Genomic DNA, 17,761 nt, shown 5'->3' with positions numbered 1-17,761 from the left:
GACTGTTAGTACGGCTTTTTACACAGCATACCTAGTTTCCTTGTTAAATGATGTCACATACAGTATTAACTCAAACTACAGACATTCATTTAAAGAAAAGTATGGGTCATAGAAATATGACTGTTTTTCCTAAGGTTCCCTGTAGATGGCATTGCTTGACTTTGTCTTTAAACAGTTTATAGATAGGAAGTTGTTAAAATAGAATATTTTGAAATGGAATCACACTTGCATTTTAAAGGTGAAGTAAGTTAGATTTTAAACAATAAATGTACCTATCATGAGTTGCTTTCAGAATATTATGTGGTTGTCTTAGTTCGTTTGGGCTGCTGTAACAAAATACCATAGACTGGGTGGCTTATAAACAACAAATTTATTTCTCACAGTTCTGGGAGGCTGGGCAGTGCAAGATCAAGTTGCCAACTTCCTCATAGGCAGCTGTATCATTGTAGCCTCACAGGACAGAAAGGAGAAGGAACTCCCTGGGGTCTCTTTTGTAGGGCACAAATCCCACTTATGAGAGCTTCACCCTCTTGACCTACTCGCCTCCCAAATGCCCTACCTCCAAATAACATCACACTGAGGGACTAGGTTTCAATATATGAATGGGAGAGTGGGGGGGGGGGTACAAACATTCAGGCCTTAACAATAGTGTAAGTGAAAAGGGATTTTTTTCTTATAAAATTGTATTTGATTTATGTTCTTATTGCATTTTGATATGCCTTTTGAAGTTTTGACTGTCATTCATATAGCTGCATACATTGCAATTCATAAACCATTTCTCTGCTAGTGGTATCTTCCATGAGAGACAGACATTGCAAAGTTCTAAAAATTAAATTCACCTTGAAAGTACCTTTTATATAATGCGTGATCTTACATCTGAGGTACTTGAAACTTCTAATTAATTTCAATTAGTTTTTCAAACCAGTGTACCTTCTTCATTAGAGTAGTAAGTAGCTTTTACATCAAAAGACTGAAGCTCTGTCTTTGGCTATATCACAGTTCTATAACTGATATTTGACTTTCAGTTTTAATTTTTCCTCAAGGAACATCAGGATTTGAAAGAGTTTTTGATTCACTGATAATAAACATTTTAGAAGTAGAATATTCAGTTTTCATACCATAGAGACCTTCAGGCTATATTTGAATTAGAAAAGGTTTGTGGCAACAGAATTTTACTGAAAATTAATCAGGTAATGGAAAGACAGTTTTCACTTTAAATGATTTTGGGTAGGAAAACAAATTCTGAAATCATTTTCACCAGTTAGGTTAAAACTGTTAGGTATTTGGGGTCATTTAAGACATTGTCTTAGGTCCTTTTGTGTTGAAGTTCTGGTAAAGATCTAGTGAGTCCATCAACTGTGAGATACATTTTATGTAATTCATTATTAATAACATAGTTTTCAAATAATAGGTTTTAAAATATGTTAGAGCAAAGTATCTCTATGATAATGTTTTTCTCACAAGCATTCTGAAAACTATCAGCACAAGCCTTGATACCAGATTATCTGGATTTAAATCCCAGTTCTGCCATTTACTTAGCTCTGTGACTCTGTGCCTCAGTTTCCTCCTATGTGAGGTGAGGATCATAATAAATTGCCTCATAGTTTGCCATGGGGATTAAATCAGTTTAATACATGGAATATCTGGCACACAGTAAGCCTTCAATAAATGTTGTGATTATACTAGAGATGGAATTACTTTACATTAGGGGATGGGAAAATGTAATAATGCAAGTCTGTGTTGCAGTGTGAAATCTGGGCTTTTTTTTTTTTGCGGTTCGCGGGCCTCTTACTGTTGTGGCCTCTCCTGTTGCGGAACACAGGCTCTGGACGCGCAGGCTCAGCGGCCATGGCTCACGGGCCCACCCGCTCAGCAGCATGTGGGATCTTCCCGGACCGGGGCACGAACCCGTGTCCCCCGCATCGGCAGGCGGACTCTCAACCACTGCGCCGGCAGGGAAGCCCTGGGCATCTTTTTTTTAGAGTATAGAGCCTTTATGAACATCACTGCCTCATCATGGTGGGAATGGCACCTGGGGTGGGAGGAGCCTGAGAACACTGTTGCACGGTACTGTTAGTTGAACAAGTAAGCAATTTAGAAAGAAGGAAAAGGTATAGTGGAAGGAAAACCTTTGTTTGCTGTTCATTTTTATGGTTTTAAAGCAAGTGCCGTGAGCATTCAGAGGCCAACAAAAACAGAGGAAATCTTCATTTCCAAATAACGGAGCCTGGGCTTGCTGGCTGGAGCTCCAAGATTCCACCACCCTGGACCCTTAGCGAATTTTTCCTTCTGTGGTTCTTATCTGTATTAAACTGAGACCAGATAAGTAGTAGATAAGTGGCACCAGGTCATTTTTCTTAAGTCTGGGGCTTGATATATCTGCATAATTACTTTCAGAGTTCAGATGTGTTCATTCTAAACGAGCAAGGTGACTATGAAGTACTTGTGTAGCAGTTGCCTCCTGGATAAACCGTCTTTTACCATGTAATCAGTATACACGATGGGTTGCAGGAGCTTAGTTTAACTAATCCCTCAGGCTGACTGTGTCTGTACCAACAGATAAGAATGAGAGTCAGAACCGTGAATTGCATCTGCTTCTCCGCCAGCCAGAGTAAAATAGCACAAGTGCTTAACTGCATTATATTAAACTTTCAAGATCTTTTTGTTTGCAATTGATGGAAAAGATTGTCACGAACACTAGATAGCTGGCCTTAATTTTTAGAAACATCTATTGCTTACCTGTAATACACTTACTTTGGTGAAGGATAAGTTCACACTTTAATATTCACAAGGTTAGAAACAATGATATTTCTTCTTTGCAAAACAAAATTAAGGCTTTTGAAAAAGAGCTGTTCTAGATGCAGTCCTTACAGGGTTAAATGTTGAGTCCTTAGCAGATTTCCTTCATGTCATTAGCTCTAATGAAGTACCGCTGGCAGTCTGTTAAACCCTTGACGGGTCAGTGCTTTTAAAAACTCTTGAGTAATTTTTTAAAAGTTAACTTTTATTCCAAGTTGTTAATCTTCTGAAGTCCAGGCATTTAACAATCTGAGTTCCAGGTTCATGTGTTGGCTCATTGGTGCTTTGGATAAATCATTGCCAGAGTTATGTGCATATAATACACACAGTCCCATGTATCTACATTCAGTACCTGACCTTGTTCTTTTAGGAACGTGTCCTGAAAACCTGCTGTACTGCATGCACAGTACAGTTGCATATTGGGGCGCACCAAAATAAATAGCACGTTTTATCCAAAACTTAGATGGAGAAGCTTGATATTTACATTCCAAGTGAGTGTAAAGAATAATCTCATGGCATGTAATGGACATTGAACATAGGCCCGGTTTCTTGAAACTTAGAAACAGGAAAAACAAGTTTCACACTCCCATAAATAATAAATGTTTAACCAGAGAATGCCTTTAGGTTTCAGTGACATTTATGAACATAGGTACGATGTACTTTTTAAATAGCTATCATCTTTCTAAATCTTGCCACAAGGATTTAAAAAAAAATTTTGCCGTTCAAAACTCCTTTCACTCTCCAGCATATCTCTGACACCCACATTCAGTCTGTTACTCTCTGTCTGAAATAAGTGTCTGGTTGTTAACCTTAGATTCCAAGGAAGAGAGAACAGTGGAGGCTTAGTGTGGCTGGTAGGAACAAAATTCCAAATTAGCTCTGGAAGACAGCCCCAGATCTGTTCTAAATCCACTCACCTTCCCTTTATGCACCCAAGCTTGAACATTCTGTTTTTCTCCTAAGGAGAAAATGGCTCACTTGACTACCACCGAATCTAGCTGTACGTCCTTGAGCAAGTTAGTTTCTCTGAATGTTAGTGTCCCTCTCTGTAAAGTGAGAATGACATCTACTGGACAGCACTGTGGTGATAGTTAAACTAGATAATATATGTGGACAGGGGTAGGGAAGAAGGCATCTCCCCAGCCTAAGCCTCAATTATTTGCTCTGAGAGTTCAGACTGATCATCTCTTGCAAACTAGAGGTGCGATAGAAGTCATCCTAAGTAAACAACACATAGCCTGGGCCAGAAAGAACAAAAGCCTCTATTGTCAGAAAGGCGGGATTCCCAGTATAGCAGCATATGCCTGTCATTTACCTTTACTCCCACCTGACTTCTTCACCCTCTCTTTAGACTCTGCCTTCATCACAGGAAGGGAGTAAGAAGTCACAGGGGAGATCTTGCAATTCTCTGGATTCTAACTGCAAGCCGATTGTAGGTTCCCACTCTCTGGCCCTCTGACTCTGACCCCTCTCCTAAGCTCTGGCCTCACCTCTTCAGCTGCCTGCCTGATAGCTTCCTCTGCTCGCCCAACCAGCAGTATTTTTGTCCTGTCTTCCTCTTTTTACTGCTGTCGCCTAAGGCCAGGCCTCATTACCTCTAATTTATGCTCCTGTAATGTCTCCCACTTGCCATACCTCCCCACACACCTGTGCAAACAATGGTGCCCCAGCACTCTCCTGACTTGGAGTTCCAAACTGTTCAACGTCCTGCTCAAAAACCTCCCCAGAGGCTGCCAGGTGAAGTAGAAACTCCCATGCGGGGTATTTGATACCCTCTTCAATGTAGCTCCTTTTGCTTCCTTCTTTCTCTCTCACCAAAAACTGACTTTTTTGGATGTACACAGTGTGCTTCATTGCTTCTGTTAAAACAGAAGCATGATCTTTTTGTGTAGTGGATATTTGTAGCAGTGACTTCTGTCCTCCATCAGACCTTCTCCCAACTGACTGATGAAGACTAAATGTCTGTCTGAGAGCCCACTGCACTGACCCCTCTGCCTGCCCCATGACCAAGCCCAGCCAAACAGCCTCATGTCCCCCACCACAGTTTAGGTGTGGGTGTCACATGACCGACACTAACCCCACGGAGCCCTCCTGGGTAAGAGGCACTTCCTCTTTTCCAGGGTAGCTAATGCTAAGGATAAAAGTAAGACTTGAGCTGCCCCAAAATAAAAATCAACACAGACGAAATCAGAACCTAGGTGCAAAGAGAGAAATCAGAACACTGTCCTGATGATTCAGTTTGAGCCTCTGAAACCAACTGTGCCAGAAGCCACCTGCACCCCTGGACTCCCAGTTGTATAACCTAGTTAACTTTGTTCTGCTGGTTTGAGGTTGGGTTTCTCTTCCCTGCCGTGGAGCAGGTCCTAACTGGTAGGTCCTTCAAACTTTTCTGCCTTTCAAACCCTACCCCTATCTTATGATCCGTCTCAACCACTACTTTTCCCAAGAAGTGATCTGCTTTTTAAGTCTTCATTTTGTCCATAATACCAGCTAAATCATCCTAGCAACTGATTTACAAGCTTCCTAGAATAGTGTTGGTTGCTGATCATACTGTGGAAATCTTAACCTATGAAACTACAGAAGTAAACGTCATAAAACTACTCAGAAAGCAAAAGTGAAAAAATAACCCATTGTGAGAGTGGTTTAACTGTGTTACAAAAGAGCAAACCCACTGCCTTTGCACCCGGAAAATGTTCAGGCCTCCCCCACTCCATCCCCATCATGGGGTTGTTACTTAGCACTGAGAAAATGAATTGTTGAGAAAATGAATTGCTTCAGAGAGAGTGGATTCTGGGGTAGGAGTAACCCCTGTGGTTAGGGGGGCTGCCTGAAAAGTGGAGGGAGAATTACAGCACGTATTAAGTGAGGTCTGAGATCTGGAAAGCAAGAGTGGGAGCAGCAGCGTCATCTAAGAAAGGTTAAAAAACTTCTTTGCTGCTTCTCATGGGTTACAGGGAAAGCCTACATTTAGTGTGAAGTTTTCATTTCTTACCTCTTTTAATTCCCTTTAGTTACGCAGCTTTCAGGAGAGTCTCATACCTGGGTCGAGCCTATATGTGGTGGCAGAAAGTGAAGAGGCCAGTGTAAGAAACATACTTGCCCCACCTTCTCCCTGCAGGGCTACCCACAGGAAGGGAGCAGCATCCTCTGCATGGAGATGGGTCTGGAAGGCCCGGCAGAGCTCAGCAGCTGGACAGGGCAGAGCTGGAAGGGCCAGGAAGGGTCCCAGGGCTGCATGGGCCACAGAGAGTGATGCAAAAGAAAACCTCCCCTTCCCAGTATATGCTAGAGCAGGGCTCTGGAATGGAGGCAGACCCCTGGGGTGCAGATGTTACATGCAATAAACATTTTACTGAACTTTAGATGTAATCATCATGAGCCGTCAAGGTATTTGGAAAGATTGACATGAACCTAATTTTTTTTTTAAATATCACCAGATTTGAAACTGTCAATACAGTTTATACTCACATGTTATTCCAAATAAATCGGTAGGGTAGTTTTTAAAATTAACTGTGACTTCTTGTATGGGATACCTGAGGTCCTTATGTTGTGACTATACAGCATCCTAAAACCAAGTCAAGAAAAAAAAAATCTAAAGACATGAATTTAAGTTTCCAGAATGATCCCTGACTCTCATAAGGGCTAATTTATGAAAGACATAAGACAACCATTCATTTATTATTCCCACAATAGAGACCTGGGTTAATTTTAAAGGCAGCTTTGATGATTGACAGATGATTGGCTGCAGTTGTAGCAGAATTAAATTACCAACCAATAGGAAACCAGATTAAATGGCGTTGCATATGGGTGAGCTTGGGACTGTCAAATTTGATGTAAGTTCTACCTTATGTGATCATGCTTAATGTGATCAGGGCTAGCATAAGACCCAAGCTAATAGCTAATATTGCCACTTAGCAATTCAGAGCTTTGCTTTAGATAAAGATCTCTGCCCAAGCCTGTGAAATGTGAGCAGAGAGTATGATGGTGTGTCCAAGGGTGGAGGCTGTAAGTAGGTTTGTAATTAATTGATAAAAGCCTGAAAGAGAAAAACAAATACCGTGTGCTAACACATATATATGGAATCTAAAAAAAAAAAATGGTCCCGAAGAACCTAGGGGCAGGATAGGAATAAAGACGCAGACGTAGAGAATGGACTTGAGGACACGGGGAGGCGGAAAGGTAAGCTGGGACGAAGTGAGAGAGTGGCATGGACATATATATACATTACCAAATGTAAAACAGATAGCTAGTGGGAAGCAGCTGCATAGCACAGGGAGATCAGCTCTGTGCTTTGTGACCACTTAGAGGGGTGGGATAGGGAGGGTGGGAGGGAGACGCAAGAGAGAGGGGATATAGGGGATATATGTATACGTATAGCTGATTCACTTCGTTATACAGCAGAAACCAACACACCATCGTAAAGCAATTATACTCCAATAAAGATGTTAAAAAAAAAAAAAAAGCCTGGAGGAATTCTACGGCTTTATATTTCTTACCAGTGTCTCTGGAGCACAGGTGTAACTTGCCAGGTAGCCTTGAAAAATGTGACCGTTATTCTTCAGCAAAAAGAATGGCATTGTTCGTGCTGTCCTGCCACGAGGACCCTAGCAAGGAGAGTGGGCTTCCATAAAGAGCCCAGGACTCTGGCCTGCTCAGCCTCCCCTGGTAGGGATGGGGACAAAGTGGCTCCAGATGGCAGATCTCCCCAGAAACACTTCTCCGAGCACAGGAGAGCTCCCACGACTCACTGGACTCAGCTGTGAGTTCCCAGGGCGTTTTGCTACCACCTTTCCAAACAATCAATGCCAAGTATTGACTGTGGTGGCCAAGTATTAGGACAGTGGCCACGCAGACCCCCTCAGGTCACCCTGTCCCTCTCCTGATTAAAGATGTGCCTCGGCAGTGTTTGGTGGAGATGTCCTGGTCTCAATAGAAGTCAGGGTGAAGGCTGAACTCCAGCCTCTGCTGTTGACTAGCTGTGAGTCCTCGGGCAGGTCCCTGGGTCTGAGTTTGTTTCTTCATCTGTCAGATGGGGATGGGGATGGTGGTGGTGACATTTGTTTTGCCCACTCACAGAGTCCTTAGGATGCTCAAACAGGAAAATGGATGTGAGAGCCCAGTGTTGACCTGAAAGCTGGGTGGAGATACGAGTTACTGTGTTTGGTGCTTACATCTGACAAAAGGCTTGAGCTTGATCCGTTTTCCCTCTTCTCAGCCAAGTGTGTGCCATTCTAAAATAAACAGAGGGGAATCTACTTCATCTCTGATGAGCAGGGGTCTTAGCCAAAGGTCTACAGAAGGGAGGGGAGAGAGACTGTGGATCAATTCCCCTTGGTCTCTCAGTCTTTCTTCTTTTCACACCCTAGTCGATCTTGGGCCAGATCTTATCAGTTGTCCCCCTCACTCTCTCATCACAACAGACATACAAAGTCACCATCTCTCCTCATTTGTGTTCAGTGGGCCAGGCTTGTGGCAGGTGCTGGAGACACCCGTGGGTTGTGAGTTGCTTGCTGTCATGGAAAGGAAGAGGTTCCTGAAAGGAGTGAGTACTCTAGGACAGGGCGCAGAGCGTGCCGAGCATTTTACAAATACTTCTTGTTGTTATTGTTACTCTCACTATGGGAGCATAGATGATTGGCCTGGTTTTGCAAATGTGTTTCCCTCGACTCCTCCAGCCTATCAAATGGAAGGACTCCTCAACTCAACACTGCCGTATTTCATTGTTCTTGAAAGCATCTAGGGTAGCAGGTCTGCCCAGGCAGGCTGTAGACACTGCTTGGCTTGTGGGGCTCTGGGCCTGATTTAAAGCTGCCCAGCCTTGGGAAGCCTGCCATTTGGGTCCTCAGAGCCCCGAAGCCTGATGTTGGCCTATGCCGGCATCCCATACATTCTCTACTGCCTTCCTCCCGCCAGGGACACTCCTTCTCCACAAGAGTGTCCCCAGTCCTGACAATGTGCCTTCATTCTCTGTGACCCCCAGCTGTGGCAGGGTGGTCGGGGGTCCCTTTGGTCCTTGCTGCTCACTGTGAGTTCATTAATTCGCACTCACGGAAGCCCTCAGTGAACACACAAGGGTGCTCTTCTCCCGATGCCTCCATTTTAGAGATTCTCTTCTGTTTGTTTCCAGTGTGGCTCTGGTGACATGTTTTTCATGTTTCTACCTTGTCTCACTAACTCCTTGGCCCCCTCCTTGAAGACAAGAACAGAGTCTTCTTTACACCCTTCATGGTCCTTGCACATTTCACTCGAAGAATATTCCATTAACCCAACTATCTTTTCTTGAGTGCCTGTGATGCTTGTGGTAGGTCCTGGAGGGAATACAAAAATGAGATATGAATAAAAGTGACAGTGGAGAAAGTGAAAGCAGTAGCTTACTTCATAGAGTTTGGTGGGAATGAGGGGAGAGTCAGGGTTGAAAGAAGGCTTGTACAAAAGGATGAGAGAGGAGAGATTGTGGCTGAAGATAAAGGGGGGCTTGAGGGGGCGGGGGGCAAGTGGAGGAGCCCACAGGCAGGTAAACTGATTCTGGAAAGGAGAGAGTCAACTCTTCAAAAAGACTAATGGAAGGAAGGAAGAGAAGGGAAGGAGGGAGGAGGGAAGATGTAGCTAAATTTGGATATGGGTGTGGGGGGAAAGAGGTTCACCACTAATGTCCTGGATTTTTACTGTTAACTGAATGAAAGAGGAGACTTGGGCCTCCACATTAAGGAGCTTAAGCTGCGAAAGGATCCATTACTGGGGTGACTTGGAAGTGGCATCTGTGGCACAGAACTGCCCTTGTGGCCTGATTGGGGGAGATCTGGGGAAAGGGGAGAAAGAAATGAAAAGTTGAGAAACAGGAGTTAACTCTAGGGTCTCCCTTCTCTCGCTCCCCCCGCCCATCCCATGTACCAGGATCTGGAGGCTCCCAGGGGAGCACTCTGCTGAACTGACCTTCCCCGGGTTTGGAGGTCCCCCTACTCCTTCCTCCTGCAGAACACCCCTTCCTGGTCTCCTGTCAACCACCTGCTGCCCTTGTTTCAGGAGGTGATCATGGCTCTGGGTGCTTTTCTCTTTCAGGTAACAGTGTGATTCTCTCGGGGGTGGGGAGGTCCCAGTAGATTGTGGTTCATACAGGCTTTATATCAGCTCTGGATCAATATGCCCACTTGTTAATTCTCAGAGAGACTACTGAATAAAATATCATTTCACCATATGGCCAACTTGTCAAATGTACCAAAATAAACCAGTGTACTGAAAGCTTGTTTCAAAGCGTCTCTCTGTATGAATATGTTCATGCATGTATTTTTCTCAAATATAGTCTGTGAATATAAATATATTCTTCATGCATCGTCAGTGATTCTGAAGATGTCCAATAAATAGGGATTTGTTTTTAATGTGAATATAGTTAATAAATATATATTTGTTTTGGGCTGAATTGTGTACCTCCAAAATTCATATGTTGAGGTCCTAACACCTAGAACCTCAGAATGTGACTGTATTTGGAGATAGAGCCTTTAAAGAGGTAATTATGTTGAAATGAAGCCATTAGGGTGGACCCTAACCAAATATGACTGGTGTCCTTATAAGAAGAGGAGATTAGGACGCAGACAAATAAAGAGGGAAGATGATGTGAAGACACAGGGAGAAGGTGGCTGTCTGCAAGCCAAGGAGAGAGACCTCAGAAGAAACCAACCCTGCTGGCACCTTGATCTTGGACTTCTAGCCTCCATTACTGTGAGAAAATAAATTTCTATTGTTTTAGCCGCCCCGTCTCTGCTACTTTGTTATGGCAGCCCTAGCAAACTAACATAATAATCTTATATTTTTAAATATGAGATGTATTTCATTAGTATTTTAAGGAATGTTTGATTTGCCAAAAAGGTTTGAGTTATAGCGTGAATTAGATTTCTCATAAATATATTCAAGAAGAAGATATTCATGTAACATATTAAAAGTCTTAACATAAAAAGCAAAGAATTTGTTCAAATTCACTGACTCTTTTCAGGAAGAACATTTTTTTTTTAATTAATTTTTTTTTTATGGCTGTGTTGGGTCTTCGTTTCTGTGCGAAGGCTTTCTCTAGTTGCGGCGAGCAGGGTCCACTCTTCATCGCGGTGCGCGGGCCTCTCACTATCGCGGCCTCTCCTGTTGCGGAGCGCAGGCTCAGTAATTGTGGCTCACGGGGCTAGTTGCTCCGCGGCATGTGGGACCTTCCCAGACCAGGGCTCGAACCCGTGTCCCCTGCATTGGCAGGCAGATTCTCAACCACTGCGCCACCAGGGAAGCCCGGAAGAACATTTTTAAAACTAGAATTTGATAAATGTGGCAGATTGGTCATTGATTTCCAGCAAATCTGGCTGCTTCCCTGCCTGTATGATCCAACTGTCCTCTGTGCACAGGGGCTGGCAGTGCGGGACCTGGGGGTCTAGAGTGGAAATTCTTGTTGCACTGTGAGCGTACACCAGACACTGTGCTGGATGCCTCCCCAAATGTGATTCCCTGAATTCTCACACCAGGATGAGGAGATGGACAGGTATCCCATGGTACATACAAGAATGTCAGAACTTAAAGCAGGTAAATAACTCCCCCTAGTCACAGAGCTAATCATTAGGGAGAACATTCCCTAAATTCTGATAGATCTAGGTACAAGTCCCAGCTCTGCTGCATCCCACCTGTGTGACCTAAGGCAAGTGGCTTAACTTCTTCATGCCTCAGTTTCTTCATTTGTAAAATGGGATCAATACTGTTATCCACCACATGGGTTGTTGGATGGAGTAAATGAAATCATATATGTGCTTGACACAGAGCCTGGCACATATGATGTTCTCAATTGCTAGCTACTACTGTGAGTTTAGGAAATATGATAAGTATAACACCAGACATTATATAGTATTATATAGTTTACACAGTGCTTTCAGTTTTTCAGATGAGGAAATCAAGGCTGAGAGAAGTTGAGGGACTCAGTTGGGAGCCCCCCCAAATCTTTTGTTCTCTTTAGGCCTTCAACTGATTGGTGAAGCCCACCCATATTAGGGAGGGGAATCTTTTTTTCTGAAAGTCCACCAACTTAAATGTTAATCTCATCCAAAAACACCCTCACAGAAACATCCAGAATAATGTTTGAACAAATATCTGGGCACCGTGGCCCAGCCAAGTTGACACATAAAATTAACCCTCACAATGTCTTTGCCCGGAAAAAGCAAGGATTTTTCTGAGACGGCTTATGCATGGCGCTTACCCTATGTAAGTACTCGCCAAATGCCCTGAATAAGGTTGAGTCTTTGAGCCTGACTCTCCCATCCTTTCTCCTTCAGAAGAAAAATGCTGTAGTGAAACAATTTACTTAGTTTCATTTTCAGACTATTCACTTGTTGTATCAGGCTAGTAGGGTTGTAGGTGAACGTTTTTTTTTCTTTTCTTCATTTCTTTTGATATGGCTGTAAATGTTCTAATTATATATTAACTATAAACTTGCATTGTAACTTAATGAACCAGGGGGAAAATGTGTTTATAATCCCTTATTTAATTATGGTACTTGATTAAGGTTTGCTTAAGCATTGCTCATTTAAAAAAAAATAATTTTATTGCAGTAGAACTGATGACTTCAAAAATAGATTTTTAAAATAGTCTGTATGAAGAGATGGTATAAAATGAAAAGCTAAATACTTCATAAACTGAAGTATCACCATCTTGAATATCAAGGAGAGGACACACCTTGGAGACTGGTCTGAAGTGCAGGGCAAAAGTCAGGCTCTTGGGACTTCCCTAGTTGTGCAGTGGTTAAGAATCCACCTGCCATTGCAGGGGCACAGGTTCGATCCCACATGCTATGGAGCAACTAAGCCCATATGCCACAACTACTGAGCCCGCGCGCTACAACTACTGAAGCCTGCACACTGTAGAGCCCATGCACCACAACTACTGAGCCCACACACTGCAACTACCGAAGCCTGCGTGCCTGGAGTCCATGCTCTGCAGCAAGAGAAGCCACCGCAATGAGAAGCCAGCAGGCCGTAACGAAGAGTAGCCCCCGCTCACCTCAACTAGAGAAAGCCCGCGTGCAGCAATGAAAACCCAACGTGGCCAAAAAAAAAAAAATAATAATCAACCTCTTAAGCGTTAAATCTATAAAACAGAAACCGTAAGGCAGCAGCTTTGTGGCAGTGTTAAAATTAGGTAAGCTTGCTAAGGTCAGTAAGTAGAAATTCACATCTATTAATGCAAATTATAATACTGTAGGAATATTCAGCTGGCCAGATACCTGAAGCATGTCGAAGGAAGGACTCTAATAAAAACTAAACACCTTATGTTTATATGGCACTCTTAAGATTTTCAAACATCTTTCATTTACATTAATCTGATTTGATCGTTGCAAACTACCCCATGCTGCAGAAAGGCCAGATATCATTCTTCCCCTTGAGACTCAGAGGTTCTAGGTTATATGGCTGCAAAGTGGCAGGGAAGAGACCAGACCAGATGGACTTTCTTCTGCATCATAATCAGTCCAGCTTCTTTGTTGGGTGCCTGTGACGCACAGCCAGGGTACAGGGGTGGGTGGAGGAGAACAGTGGACAAAACACAAATCATGGCCATTCTTTCTAACTGGCCCACCTCAAAGAAAACTAGAGTCAGTTCAAAATGGCATTGCCTATTTTGATTTTGAGACTTGGCATCATATAAATGTGCAGGCCTGCCCAGAACTGGTAAAGGCAGAAGAAAAAAAGAGAAGGAATGAACACTTCAACACAATTTACAGGCTACTGCCTTTCTCACCAGCAAAAAAAAGTCTCCCAAGTCTGGAGGAATGGAAGTGGAGGAGGGTGAGGGAAGGAGCACCACTGGTGACAGGTTTTCTCCCAAGAGAAGGGAATCACACCCTTGGAGCTGTGAAAAATGAATCATGTCTTTTCTATCAAGACTTCACACAGATTTTCTGGGAAACTTGTCATTGAGGATACAATAGAGACAACTGTCCTTTTTGGTAGTGTAGCATTTTCTGGAGGGAACTGTGTAAATCATTCTGGGGATTAAACAGCAAATTAAAATGAAGATTAAAGGTGTGTCCTGTGGCTTTTGTGGGCTGTGTTCACCTTTTCTGGAGGTCAGTACATCCACCTAATTGAAAGAGAAAATGTCACGTTTAGTTGCAACAGTGTAAAGGGGTGACATTTTTCGTCCCACCTTTCATGCTAGGATCAAGGTCTTCTCTTCAAAAGAGCAGTAAAGAGCATCTATGCAGCACCTTTCGGTTTACAAGGCACTTCCATGGGCATCATTATACTTAAGCTTCACTAAAGCAGATTTATGGGGCCTGTCTTCTAGGTGAGATAGCTTAAGGCCACAGCTGAGGGCACACATTAGTGGGCTTCTAGCTCAAAGCCTACACTCTCCACTTCATCACAAGGTGGATCCACTCAGTCTGTAGACAGGGGCAGAGTGATTGATGTGCTTTCTTGTTGGCACCACGTTAAGAAGATGAACAACCATCTCAATTTGCCTGAGACAAGCATTTTCCAGGACATGGGACAGTCCTGGGCAAATTGGGACAACTGGTCACCTTACATATTATGTCTCCAGAAGTCCTCATAGATTCTTCAAGAGTCACATTGAGTGCTAAGATGTTTTAGGAGGACACAGCTATATATGCATGGGATTGGCATATCATTTCCTCCTACTCAATATTTGCAAGCATTTTAAAATTTAACATTTTGCTGTTCTCCCAAGATCGTCATTTTGGCCACTTTTTCTTCCTCATTTTTTCTTCCTCGTTGTCTCAGATCCCAAGGGGTGTATGGGGAGGAGGGATGGAAACAGGTAAAAAGTAAGTAAAGAAAGACATTGGCTCCCATTTTTAAAATGTGGTTTTGGTTACAGTTTGTTGAGGACTAATTTGTAATAGTAATTCTCAAACTTGAATATGTTGGTAGACAGCCTCTAAGACGGTCCCCAGTGATTCCTGCCTCTTGGTGTGGATGATCTTGTGTAATTCTCTTCCCTTGAGTTTACTGTGGATTTGGATTTGTCTTGAGGAGTCTGTGTGTGTGTGTGTGTGTGTGTGTGTGTGTGTCTGTCTGTCTGTCTGTCTGTCTCTCTCTCTCTCACCCCTAGCTCTGGGAGAAGCCAGCAGCCCATGTGGTGAAGAACTGATGTTTCCAGCTAATATCCAGAAAGGACCTGAGCTAGGCAGCAGATTCTCCAGCACCAGTGCAGTCTAGAGATGTTTGCAGCCTGAACCAACACCTTGATTTCAGCATCATGAGAGACGCTTAGCCAGAATCACAAAGCTAAATCAATCCCAAATTCCTGACCCATATGAACTGTGAGATAATCAATGTTGGTTATTTTCAGCCTCTGTGTTTTAGGGAGATTTGTGTGGAAGCGATAAACTAGTACAAATGTTCATCAGCATCACCTAGATAACAACTTGATAAAATGTATATTTCTGGGTCTTACCCCTGGAAATTTTATTCAGTAGATGTGGCCTGAAGTTTCTGCTTTTTCATCAGGAATCCCAGGAGAATCAGAACTGAACAAATACCTGCTTGAGAGCACATAGCAAGAAAAAACACTCCCTGTGAAGACTGTAAAGGGGTATGGTTGCCAGATAAAATACAGGGCACCCAGTTCTATTTGAATTTCAGATAAATAACAAAAAAATGTTTTAGTATAAGCATGCCCCTTGCAGTACTGGGGACATATTTATGCAAAAACATATTTGTTATCTGAAATTCAAATTTAGCTGGGTGTTCTGTATTTCTCTTTGCTAAAAAACCATCCAAAAGGAAAGTCCCACCCAAGGAATGGCCCAACTGGAAATAAAGTAGTGCCTTCCTTTCGCAGATGGCAGGATTTTAGTCCCTGAGGGGCTGACGAAGGGACCGCAGGTGCCTGGTTGGGCCCTGCCCCTCTCCAACCCCCAGGGCAGGCCACAGACTTTGGGCTCTTAACTCTTTTCTTTGGAGGATTTGCAGGGGGAGTAGGGGGAGGAGGGGGAAACGGGCAGGGTGGGGAGCTGCTCAGGAAGTCCTCCCACACGGCCCCGCCCACCTCTGACAGGTTGTGTCCGGCCCCTTGCTGCCCCAGCTGTGGGGTAAGGAGGCCCAGTGCCCCCAGCTCCCTGGAGAGGCTGGACCCGCTGTTGTGGATGCTGCTGTCTGGTGGGTACCACACTCGGCACTGGGAACTTGCTCCTTTGGGTGCTGATGGCATCAAGCTTTTCCAGAGCAGTGAATGAATGCAGTCTTCCCCCACACCCCTCCAAGAACTCAGACGAATGCAGCTGCTCGTAGTAATATGTGCGTTTCTCAGTCTGAGTATGTCTGAGTCTCTGATGAGTTCTATTTATTGTAGCTCTCAGCCCTGTAAAGAGGAGGATGGTTCCAAAGACATTTCTTAACGACTGAGGTTTTAAGAACTCTGGTTTCACTTCTGTGTATGCTTTCTTGTCACAGGGAACCGTCTTAATTTTGATGTGTTTATTTTCCACTATGAAATATTTTCAAAGAGATCAAGAATGAATGAGAATATGTATGTGAGGGAGAGAGAGGGAGCTTGGCTGGGTAGACCGAAATGCTTAAGGCAGGGATGGAAGATAAAGGCTCAGAAAACATACAGCTGCGGTAGAATCAGAGACTTAAATTATGTGCTTTGAAACCAGACATCGAAAGTGAGGTCACATCACTCTGAGCTCTGGTTCAGCCTTGCCCAGCGGCCTGACACAAGCTGCAAACCCACCGGAGGAGAAGTCAGCGGAATCTCTCTCCTGAGTGAAACTGGAGGGGGCTGAGTTTTTGAGAGGAAGGGAGGCGGTTTGGAATCAAATGTACAGCATCTCTGTCCGCCGTAGAGGCTCTCAAGGGCCCTAGGAGATCTCCTTTTGTGCTGCTTCGTAAAACCAGCACGGCCTACACAGAACAGATTCGAAAAGTAGAAATCCAAGGATGATGGTGCCGTATCACACTTTGTACCTCAGGAAGAGCCCCACAGGAATTGCCCAGTCCTAGGACTTCCACCTCAAGTGTGGCTGACTTGGAAGGCTTGAGAATGCAATGAATCTAGACATATAGAATGGTCTAGAGCTGGAAGGGGCCTCAGTCATCCAGCTCAGCTTCCTCTTTTACAGAGAAGAATCTAGGCTCCCACTTTGGCCTTCACCGTGGCCTCTCTGGGTTTCTGAAAAATTAATAGCTACCTCAGAAGTTTATTGTGAGCTGTCGTGTAATGATGTATATAAAGCACTTGGCACTTAGCACTCAATAAATGGGAGCTTTCATTATTATTTCACCGTGTTTGTGTATTTAGGTGTGTGGTGGCAATTTGGGGGTCAGAAGAGGAGTATTTTAGTATAGTTTAAAAAAAAAGAGCCCAGATTCCTAAGGCAGAGTTCATATCTACGTAGGGTCTTCGGACTGGAAAGAACCACTACACTATTTAATTCAATCTCTTTGTTTTAGAGATGATGAAACTCAGGTCCAGACAGGTGAGGGCTTGCTGAGGATCCCACAGCTACCTCCTTTTCTGGATCCCCCAGTCCTGCCACCAAGGTAGGGAAACTTCCACACACTCGGCCTAGAAACTCCATTGAGATGGTATCTCTTTTCTGCAGCAGCAAATGGGAATTTCTAACACATCGACTCAAGTGCTCTGTTGGACTCTTTCAGACACCACCACTGCTATCACCACCACCACCAAGGCGGGCACCTAAACTTTTTGTAAATGAATGAAAGTGCTACAGTCCTGACTCCTGAGAGGAGAACTAATAATTATGTACAAAGGCAAGTCTGGGTTTGAAATTAATGACTGTGGGATTCTAAAATGATTTTCAGATAAAGTGAGTAATTTACATTAATTTGCATTGCAGTAGACAACACTGCTTAGGAATAACTGCTCTGGTGAATTTAGGAGACAAAGATCAAGTCTGTTATTTTAGTTCATGGCCTCGGGGAGCTTGGATAGGGGACCGGGCAGCGAGGAGTTTGAA

This window comes from Phocoena sinus, chromosome 2 (assembly GCF_008692025.1).
Source record: "Phocoena sinus isolate mPhoSin1 chromosome 2, mPhoSin1.pri, whole genome shotgun sequence".
NCBI lineage: Eukaryota > Metazoa > Chordata > Mammalia > Artiodactyla > Phocoenidae > Phocoena > Phocoena sinus.
This window is presented reverse-complemented; position numbering follows the sequence as displayed.